The 9,000-nt window shown below is 41.1% G+C and overlaps 1 protein-coding gene and 1 long non-coding RNA gene across 7 annotated transcripts in view; one reads left to right on the top strand and one right to left on the bottom strand.

Moving 5' to 3' along the window:
* The window catches only part of LOC102676723 (agrin-like), a 340,887-nt gene that overhangs the window by 152,435 nt on the left and 179,452 nt on the right, over positions 1-9,000 (bottom strand). The window lies entirely within an intron of this gene.
* LOC116185284 lies at positions 295-2,599 on the top strand. Its single transcript, XR_004150095.1, has 3 exons — positions 295-815; positions 1,646-1,882; positions 2,100-2,599. It is a non-coding gene; the product is annotated as an uncharacterized LOC116185284 (long non-coding RNA).

The following is a 9,000-nucleotide window of genomic DNA, read 5'->3' as shown; positions in this document are numbered from 1 at the left end:
AGAAACAAATTATGGATTTTTACAATGCAATTGTAATGAAGGTAATGTAATTTTGATTATTAATTATATATTTTTGATTATAATTATAAATTAATTTATTTAAAAACAAGATAATATTCTAACAATAAATTTTTTGTAGGTATCATATGCTGTAATTTAGTAATAATGAAACAAAGTAAGATTTATATAAGGTAAAGGAAGATTTTCTCTTTACTATATTTTTTACATTTCTATTGAATTAGATTGGCAATTTTTTAAAATTTGCAGTAAAGTTTATGGTAAAGTTTGTAGTGAAGTGAATGCAGTAAATTTGTAGAATTTATGCTCTAAAAAGTTTTAAATATGGTAAATTGTATTATAAATTATTTTTAGGAGTCGAGAAAGAAAGAAAATCTAACTTAGTTCAAACGTCTGACTTGACGGTTTCACGATAGTTTGCTAAAATAAATGATTCATCGGAAAAATTCACGTCGATACACCAGTCACGAGTAGATGGCTCATGTCGACGAACGGATCCTGAATTAACCACGAAAACGAGAGGTTAAATAAGCTGCCCAGTCACGTTTTGACTCTTTAACGCGACCGCAACCTTTACAGATGCTACATTATAGCAACCTTTCGTAACTGACATGTAATTATCGAACCAATCGAGGCTGACTACACCTCTGGCTAATTCGTTAACGCCGACGACCGGTCGATACCAGGTGTTTCGAGTATCGGCCAGCTTTACCGAGAATGAGGTAACGACCTCATCGACGATCCTTTTCGTTTCGCGTGTAATTGACATCCGGAATCGTCAGCTAATATACGAATAGGTATATTGTTAATTCTATAGAAATTGAATAGGATGAAATATCTTTTTATACTTTTGAATATCTCGAACTGTCTTTCAAAGTAGTATTTTTGCTTCGTTTGAAAAATTCTTTTGCAATTATTTATGCGACGATGTAATATAAGGAAAAATAGAAAGAAGAAGAAAAAAGGAAAAAGAGAATCCAAAGGTGAAGTCAATTGTAAAATTTTTTTAGTTGTCTATGCACTTTTCTAAAATATATAAATATAGAAAATAATATAATTTCTCGATAAACGAAAAATATTTTCGAAAAGAAACTTAATTCAATCTGGAAATAAGTAACACAAGTTCGCAGAAATTAAATCAGTGAATGTAGTTCTATGAAAGAGATGATTAGATGAACACTTTCAAGAACTTTTGCTAACTTAATTAAAAAGAATTCAAAATTCTTCTAAATAATTGAAGTTCTTTATACTTATATACTAGAACATAATTACAATTTAAAATGTACTCTGGAATATTAGAGTATTGCTAAATTTTGAGCGCTTCTTTCAAAATATCTACTCTAATTCTAATTTCTTCCTAAATTTAAATTACAAAAATTTTGCGTAACTTTGATACATCCAATTATTCTCTACACTCAATTAGAGATCCTCGATACAAAATTATATAAACCATTCGACGAACTCCTTTGTGATTATCTTTAATCTTTGAAACAAATTTAATAATGGAAACAGTTTATAATTATACATTTAATAGAATTCTCTTTATTATAAAATTACAATAATAAATATATAAAATTAATTTGCTCGCTATCAAGTTTTATTAATAACGTTACATTAATTGCCTTAGATGATCGAATCAACCAGGCTTCCTAAAATCATCTTTACGCGTACCAGTAAACCATATTACGACAATCATCTAGACAACTGTGGGACAGGAGTGGCTCGTTTTCGAAGCAAGATGAGACAGAGTTAAGCAAATGGATGTAATTCCTAATGGATAGAGCGTTAGACAACGTTCCCCGGTCGGGATGAATGTTAATATCTGCTCGGGGACGGAATCGCAAAGTTTTCAATTAACGGTGAGGTAAGCGGGAATTAGAGTGGCCGAGGGAAAGCTGCAGACCCAATGACTCGCCTCTTGTGGGATTACGTCCCTTCTCTCGGCTATTGGACAACCATGTGGTCACCATAACCCATTATTCAGAGATAACACTTTTCAACGTTTAGCTTAATAACGAAAATAACAAGGCGACAAGGTATTCGAGAATACGATATCAACAAATTTCTTTTCCTTTTTCCAGAAATTTTTAAACGTCACGACGTTGAAGAGGATCAAGAGGATGAAGATCGTTCTCTAACGAGGCACAACATCGCTAATGCAATTGGATAATTAAAAGAACGAATCGTGAATCGCGTTTCTCTTAATAATAGCCATGGATTCGTCGAATATTCCTCCGACTGACGACGCGGCACGTATAGACTAAACTCGTAAGACGTGACATCAGATGTTGCGCCATTAGGATTCCAAAGGACACTTTGGAACTCCGCCGAGAGTTTCCGGGATGCATGCAACAATCGGATTGGATTACTCGCTCGAATACTCGAGATGTACATCCGTGAGTGACGAGAGGATATTGTGATCGAGTTTGAAGGATTTGGAGAGGGGCGAACGATATTTAGCGGCGGAGTTGCCTATTAAATACAGCTACCTCTAATCCTTAATACCTCTGTGAATCCAATCTCCCGTTTAAATTTAGTCGGAGTATGTGATATCAAAATGGGGTTAAATACCAAGTGTCGGTATAATACACTTAAAAAAAAGATTCATTCGAATTTCTCTAATTATATAAGATAAAATTCAAACGTCTGAACAGTCTGAATCAGACTCTTAAGTGTAGAGCTAGACTCATCCGGGTGAAAGATTTCAAATCGCGGCCCCAACCCATTTCCAGCATGTAAATTTTGGTACGTGACCCGAGTCTCACCAATATCATGGAGTACGACTACAATCTGGAACCAGGCATCTTGGATATTTTCGATACATATTAGGGCAAATGCTATTTCCATACAAAATCATACCCAATATCGAACCAACACCAATTCCATCGATAACGATTTTCATGTCAAAGACGAAAATCTTGAGGGAAAAGATAGGAGAAAGATATATATCTGGTATCTCCTCCTCTTTCCCCTTCTCTCCCCTGATCCTTCCCTTTGAACGCAATTTCAGTCTCCTTAATGGTATTGCGGAAAGATAGGGCGATATTTCACGACGCGGACAGACCGGCTGGTTGGTTAGCCTGGCCTTGCCTTGCCTTGCCTGCCATCGCATCGCATCGCATCCCTCCAACGTTTATGACACGGTTTTACAGAATCCACGGCGATAAGATCCAGGCGAGAATTGTGAATCAACTGACAGCGGATAAACTCGGGGAAGGGTGGAGGAGGGTGGCGGATGCGCAAGTGGATGAAGGCGCGGGAGGGAACCTTCAAGTTTATTAAGATTAAGAAGTTCATTCGTGGTAATTCCGAGTGGAGGGTATATACCGGTGTACCTCGACCGGCTTTTCCTATCTTCGAGAAGAAGAGACGGAACTCGGATGGAAGCAGGGGGAAGGGAAGGGTGGAGAAGATAGCTAGTAGGAGTACGTTTCCCTCCTTCCCCTTCCCCTGGAACAGGCCGAAAAGGTATTATAATTATTTCACGAGAAACTGGGATTATTAAAACGGAAACAGACGCCTCTCCCGGGGAAAAACAGGCTCGGTTGGAATGTATTACCCTCACGGTGAAAACTTTATCCCATGCCCGCCTCGTTTCCCTGATTTTTGGCGGAAATTTCGCGTCCCTTTTATCTTCGCCCGGCCAACTTTCTCCCTGGGAAACGAAGAAAGAGAATTCTAATAGAAATGGAAAATGAGAAACGGGAAGTGGAAATTGAACACCGCATATTTTATGAGTATCCTCGCGGAAATTCGTGTAACTTTTGATTGTCTGATTCGAGGATTGATTCGCGTTTGAGAAAGGCCGAATTGTCGGATCTTACAAGGCAAGGTTGAAAGTTGTACGAAGCGAAGAAGTGGATCTCGATCTTGATCGCCACCAGTATTCGTAGTTGCCTCGATTTGCCAATGTTTGCAGGATGGCGTACGTAATTTCGATAAGAGAGAAACGATAAATCGACTCGACTTTAGCTAGCAGGTATCTATCCACGGCGTTGGTAACAATCGTAATTCCTTCAATTTCCTCCGAGTTCCTCCTCGAAGAGGAGGAGGTACATAAACATTTCCGCGATTGAAAATAACGACTCGACCCGTGTTACCGTGTTATTCTCGCCGTGGTTTAAAATCGAAGACGCTAGCAGGGTTGCCTTGCTCGCTGCGCGATTAATAACACTTAGGTCGTTCACGAAGGGACCAGGCTCGCCCGTGTCTACCGATATTTATTAGAATTTAGTGGGTGGCCATTACTCGGTACCCGGGACCGCTTCTAAAAGGCGCAGCTACGCGATCGTAACTGCAAGAGTTCCAACGAGCTTGTTCCCGACCATTTCCAAGGTAATTGTGACGTACGAGCCGGTTCCTCGCGCGAATTATCGTGTCGTAGAATTGTCGTTTAGGGATAGGGCAAACGTTCACGTCCGGTCTCAACTTCAAACTGGAGCGCAGCGTGGGACGTGACGTCCCCGTTGAATCGTTGTTCACCCGAATTCTACCCCATCTTGTGTTTACTTCGGATGATTCAAAGATCCGCTCGATCTTAAATCTAAGAGGCTAGTTCGAAACCGTGTGTGCGTAAGGGAGTTGGAAAATTTTTGGGAACAGCCCGATACGTAAAGAGGAACGTCTTAAAGCGTTCCGTATGTATGGCGAAATACAGAAACGGCGATTCTTGCAATCACAATTGCTTCATCCGTTCCTATTCTTTGCCGCTTTCGAGCTTTCACGTTTGGAATAAGGCCGAAGCCGGCAAAAGGATCTGACAATATTCCTCGAGAAAAGCGGGTGGAAGACTTGAAAAGTTCCAAACAATTCTCTCTACACGACCGGTAGTATTTTCCAAGAGACGAGGGGAGGGGGTGGTATCGTTACAATGGCACAAAGGGCAACGGTATTCCGCAAAAACGCGCAAACAAAAATTTGCATTTCACCGAAACAATGAAATACACGCAAGTTCATTCTTTACACAGGTTTCTGGAAGATGGAGCTCTCCTTCCTCCCCGCGTAGTTTTATTTCACCGCTCTATTATTTGCTCGTATTTTATTCGCCTCTGTGTGTACAACCCGGTATCGATCGGTATCTCGTTCCTGAAATACACGAATCGAAAGAAATTGCAATTGTTTCCAATGTCAACTATGGATAGTATAGAGATAGGATAGTAGTAGTGGTGATAGTAGTCGAGGGTAGACGTCGTGCACTTAGTTACACATAGTACATAGAAACGCTTTAACGTATTAATTGTTTCGCAGGCGGAATTTTTAATTGGTCCTCGTGGGTGCTCATTAGAGCAACGCGAGAGCCAACGTGAACGTCGTTGGAATTAATTAGACAAGCCAACCTTATCTGGCCGGTATCAGTGGAAAAGCATAATTTGGCGCCGGTATCGAAATTGTTCGAAGACACGGAAGTTGGCCGATCTCTTTCGAGACGGCTACTTTGCAATTTCGTTAAGTGGAACACTTTCAACCGTGTGTACCAACTTTTTCGATGGAATTACTTGGCTCGTCTAGGCCAACTCTTTAATTTTCATCCATAAACTTCGACGTTTCCCACATTTTAGCTTTCAGTCTCGCCAGCCAACCTGCCTGCTCAACTTTCGACAACTTCGACTCGTGATGCAACCGCGATCTGTTTTGCAAGTAAAGAAGAAACGGCCGATTTTTCTTATTATAGGATTCGCGGGGATGGTTCGATAACGATTGGCTTCTCTTATTTTGACGTAGAATCGGCATACAACTTTGAGATTATTTATTTTTAATATCCCATCGTTTTTCTCCATCGGTTAAGAAATCAAATTGATCACCGCGAGGCGAGCGACGTTACAACGTTTTAACTCGGTAAAAAAAAAAAAAAAAGAAAGAAAGAAAAAAAAGCAGTAAAAGTGCGTTTTACCAGTTACTAAAAGGGCCATTAAATATCCATGAAGTTGAACGTCGGAACGATAACGCGGTACATTTCTGGAAGACTGAAGTTCGAACGGCTGTTAATTAACTCATACCGCTTGCTAACCTGCCAGTAATCCACTTTGCTGTTACTAGTTACGGCGTCCGGGACCCTGTAATGCGCCTTTTATTGCGCGTCCGCGTGAAATTTCATGTGGTAAAATTATAAATTAAATTTTCAACTGAAAATTTTCATTCTCGGGAACATAATTTTTGTCAACATTATGCATGCCTCGAATTAGACTTTATAAAATATGGTTGGATTCAATAACAGAAACGTGAATATCGCGCATAATTTTTTCATTTCGTTATATTTTTATTCCGTTGCGCTATAAATATGCGCTTACAAATACAATAATATTTATCGATCTGAAATCGAACGAATATATTATCGACAATTCTTCATTTCCCGATGAAATTCAAACTTGCACGATGTATCGCGTAACTCGGAACAGACAATGCAGTAGCAAATTTCCATTAAGGAAAAATTAAATATAAAAGCACACTTTGTATTCGAACGATTCATTTGCAAAAGAGTGGAAGAGAGAGAGAGAGAGAGAGAGAGGAAGACCCGCCATTTCCCAGTTTTTCATAATTGATAAATTCGGCCGGTCGATAATGCCGTTGTTAATTTTAAAGCGGACACGAATTGGTTTAATCGTGGAAAAAGCGAGCCGGATTCACGGGAGCGAATTGACAAACGATTTCGATCGAAGGGTCGCGAAGTCGTAATATTGTCTCGTTTTCGGGATGATGAAGCATTCGCGGTAAATGGCCTCGCCGCAATTTTGGTTAATGGTGAACATGACAACGCGATAAAGTACAGGTAAACTCTCTATATTTCAAGGAACCGTAACCCCCACACCCCCGGTTACAATAATAATGTGGTATCAGGAGGATGGTTATGGCGAGTAATATAACCGACATCGTTATATAAGGAAATTTCGATTTTGATATCTACCCCTAACTCTAGGTATTGGAAAATTCGGAGAATTGACGAACGAAAAGTGGAACGGAGGAAAAATGTTGCAAATGTTGTTAAAATGTTAAAAAGTCTCGCACTAAACACGATGGTATCCAGATGGTTCTTAGCCTGCTCGGTGCAATTAATACCGTCCCGTCTAATTAGTATAATATATTACCATCGTTCCGTTATAATCTCGTTTAAATTACTCAAGGCTTAGTAGGCACGTGAACAAAGGAACCGCTCCCCGATAATTTATAATTACCCGAATCCAGCCTCTCCCCTTTCTTCTTCGGTGGTTACTCCGTTTTATTCGCATTTAATGGATGCGCTAGCGCGGCAAACTTCCGGGGTTAACTTTTCTTTTAACGCGTTCCTACCCATCCTTGCTCTAATCTCGCCGACATTGCAAGGTTCAGCGTGTCCTGTAGGCGAGGCCAACTTTAATGCATCCGAAAAGGGTCAAACTTGGCCCTACTACTTCGCAGACCACTTTGCGCCTGTCCGCGAAACGCCACAGGACATTGCCACTCCCCCCCTCCTCCCTCTTCCTCCTCTTCATTCCCCTTCATTACGTCACATAGACCCAATTCCCCGTTGTACCGGTTTACCCTATCCCCAAGTCTTCGAATTCGAAACTCGAGCGCGATTCTCGATCGAGGGGTGAAAGTTTCGAACGGTGATGGTGCGAGTTGCACCATCGGGGAACGGGGAAATGGCTGCACTTACACACTGTTGCTGAAACAGTTCCTGTTTTGGGGTTCGTTTCAGCAGGGTTCGTCGGGAACGGCACTCTATTGGCAATATTTGGGAATGATTTTTATTCGAAAATTATGGAAAATTCTTGGAAACCTTCTACCATATAATTAAACGATTTTAGGAAACATCGTGGATTCGATCCATATTAAACAAAAATTGAATTCAAGCTTTATTAATTTACGAGATATCTTTTTTACGAGAGGATAAAAATTTCACATTTTACATCGTAAAATCCTGTATCTGCATCGCGACAACAAATCAGCACGTAAAACTTACCACGTCCAAATGTCTCGCAATAAGGTATTTTTTGCTCGTGACACGATGGTAAGAAATGTATCCACATACATCGTCTCGGCTATCCCGGAAAATGACGGGGGACGACGAAGCATCTTTTTACGACAATCCTCCCTCCCTCCCCGCAAGGATTTGTCGCTAGATTGGATATATGCGGTTTGTACGTTATATTTTTCCGCTGCTGGGGAGGGGAGGGTCGACATCCGACCGAAGAGGAAGGAGATGAAGAAGAAGTCGAGGGATCGCGGAGATAACAACGTGCGGTCCGACCGGAAGGACGCGCGTCGTACACACGCGCACCAGCTATCGTGATCTTCTCCTCGTTACGCGCCACGTCTACCACCACTGCTCGCGCGATCCCTCCCTTTTGTCGACCCTCCCATTTATCCCGCGACACACTCGTTACCAGTGCGCCCCCTGCTTCGAACCCCTGGCGACCTTCAGTCACGCGGATAAGTAACATGATTCTTCGTTAGCACCGTGCCCCATCCTTCCCCGCGTTCCCCTCGAGAGGGGATTTCGAAATAAATAAGAAGAAACTTATCTTTAGGGGTAAGCTCGCGCTTTAAATTACGTATCTCTCTATTTTAACCATTATTAAAAAATTAAAAAAAAAAAAGAAAGAAAAATAGAAAAATTAAATTCGTGTTAAATTAAATAATCTCTTCTTCGTGTGTGTTTTCTTACTGTTATTCCTCATTTTTCTCGAGGAACGGAAGAATAATAGTTTCGCGTATGACGAGACGCGAATGACTCCTCCCAACCGAATAATACCACTCGATGCGATCGCGTATTTACCCTCGAGGCTGGCATAGCCTCCTCATCGAGATGTTCCCAGATGATCCCGGTTGGAAAGCTCTCATTGCCGTGGACCGAGAAATAATTATCCGGCGCGCACCGTCATCAGAAAATCAGAGTCGGGGAGGGGGTTTAGTCTCGCTGGGTTAGTCTCGATTCGTTGCTAGGGGTTTTAAACGGGAGTAGAGGGGAGGGTGAGAGGTGGGGTTGAATCTTACGAGATGCAA

Source organism: Apis dorsata, unplaced genomic scaffold (genome assembly GCF_000469605.1).
Source record: "Apis dorsata unplaced genomic scaffold, Apis dorsata 1.3 scaffold_149, whole genome shotgun sequence".
Lineage (NCBI taxonomy): Eukaryota > Metazoa > Arthropoda > Insecta > Hymenoptera > Apidae > Apis > Apis dorsata.
Note: the sequence above shows the minus strand (reverse complement) of the source record. Positions and strands in the feature narration are given on the sequence as shown.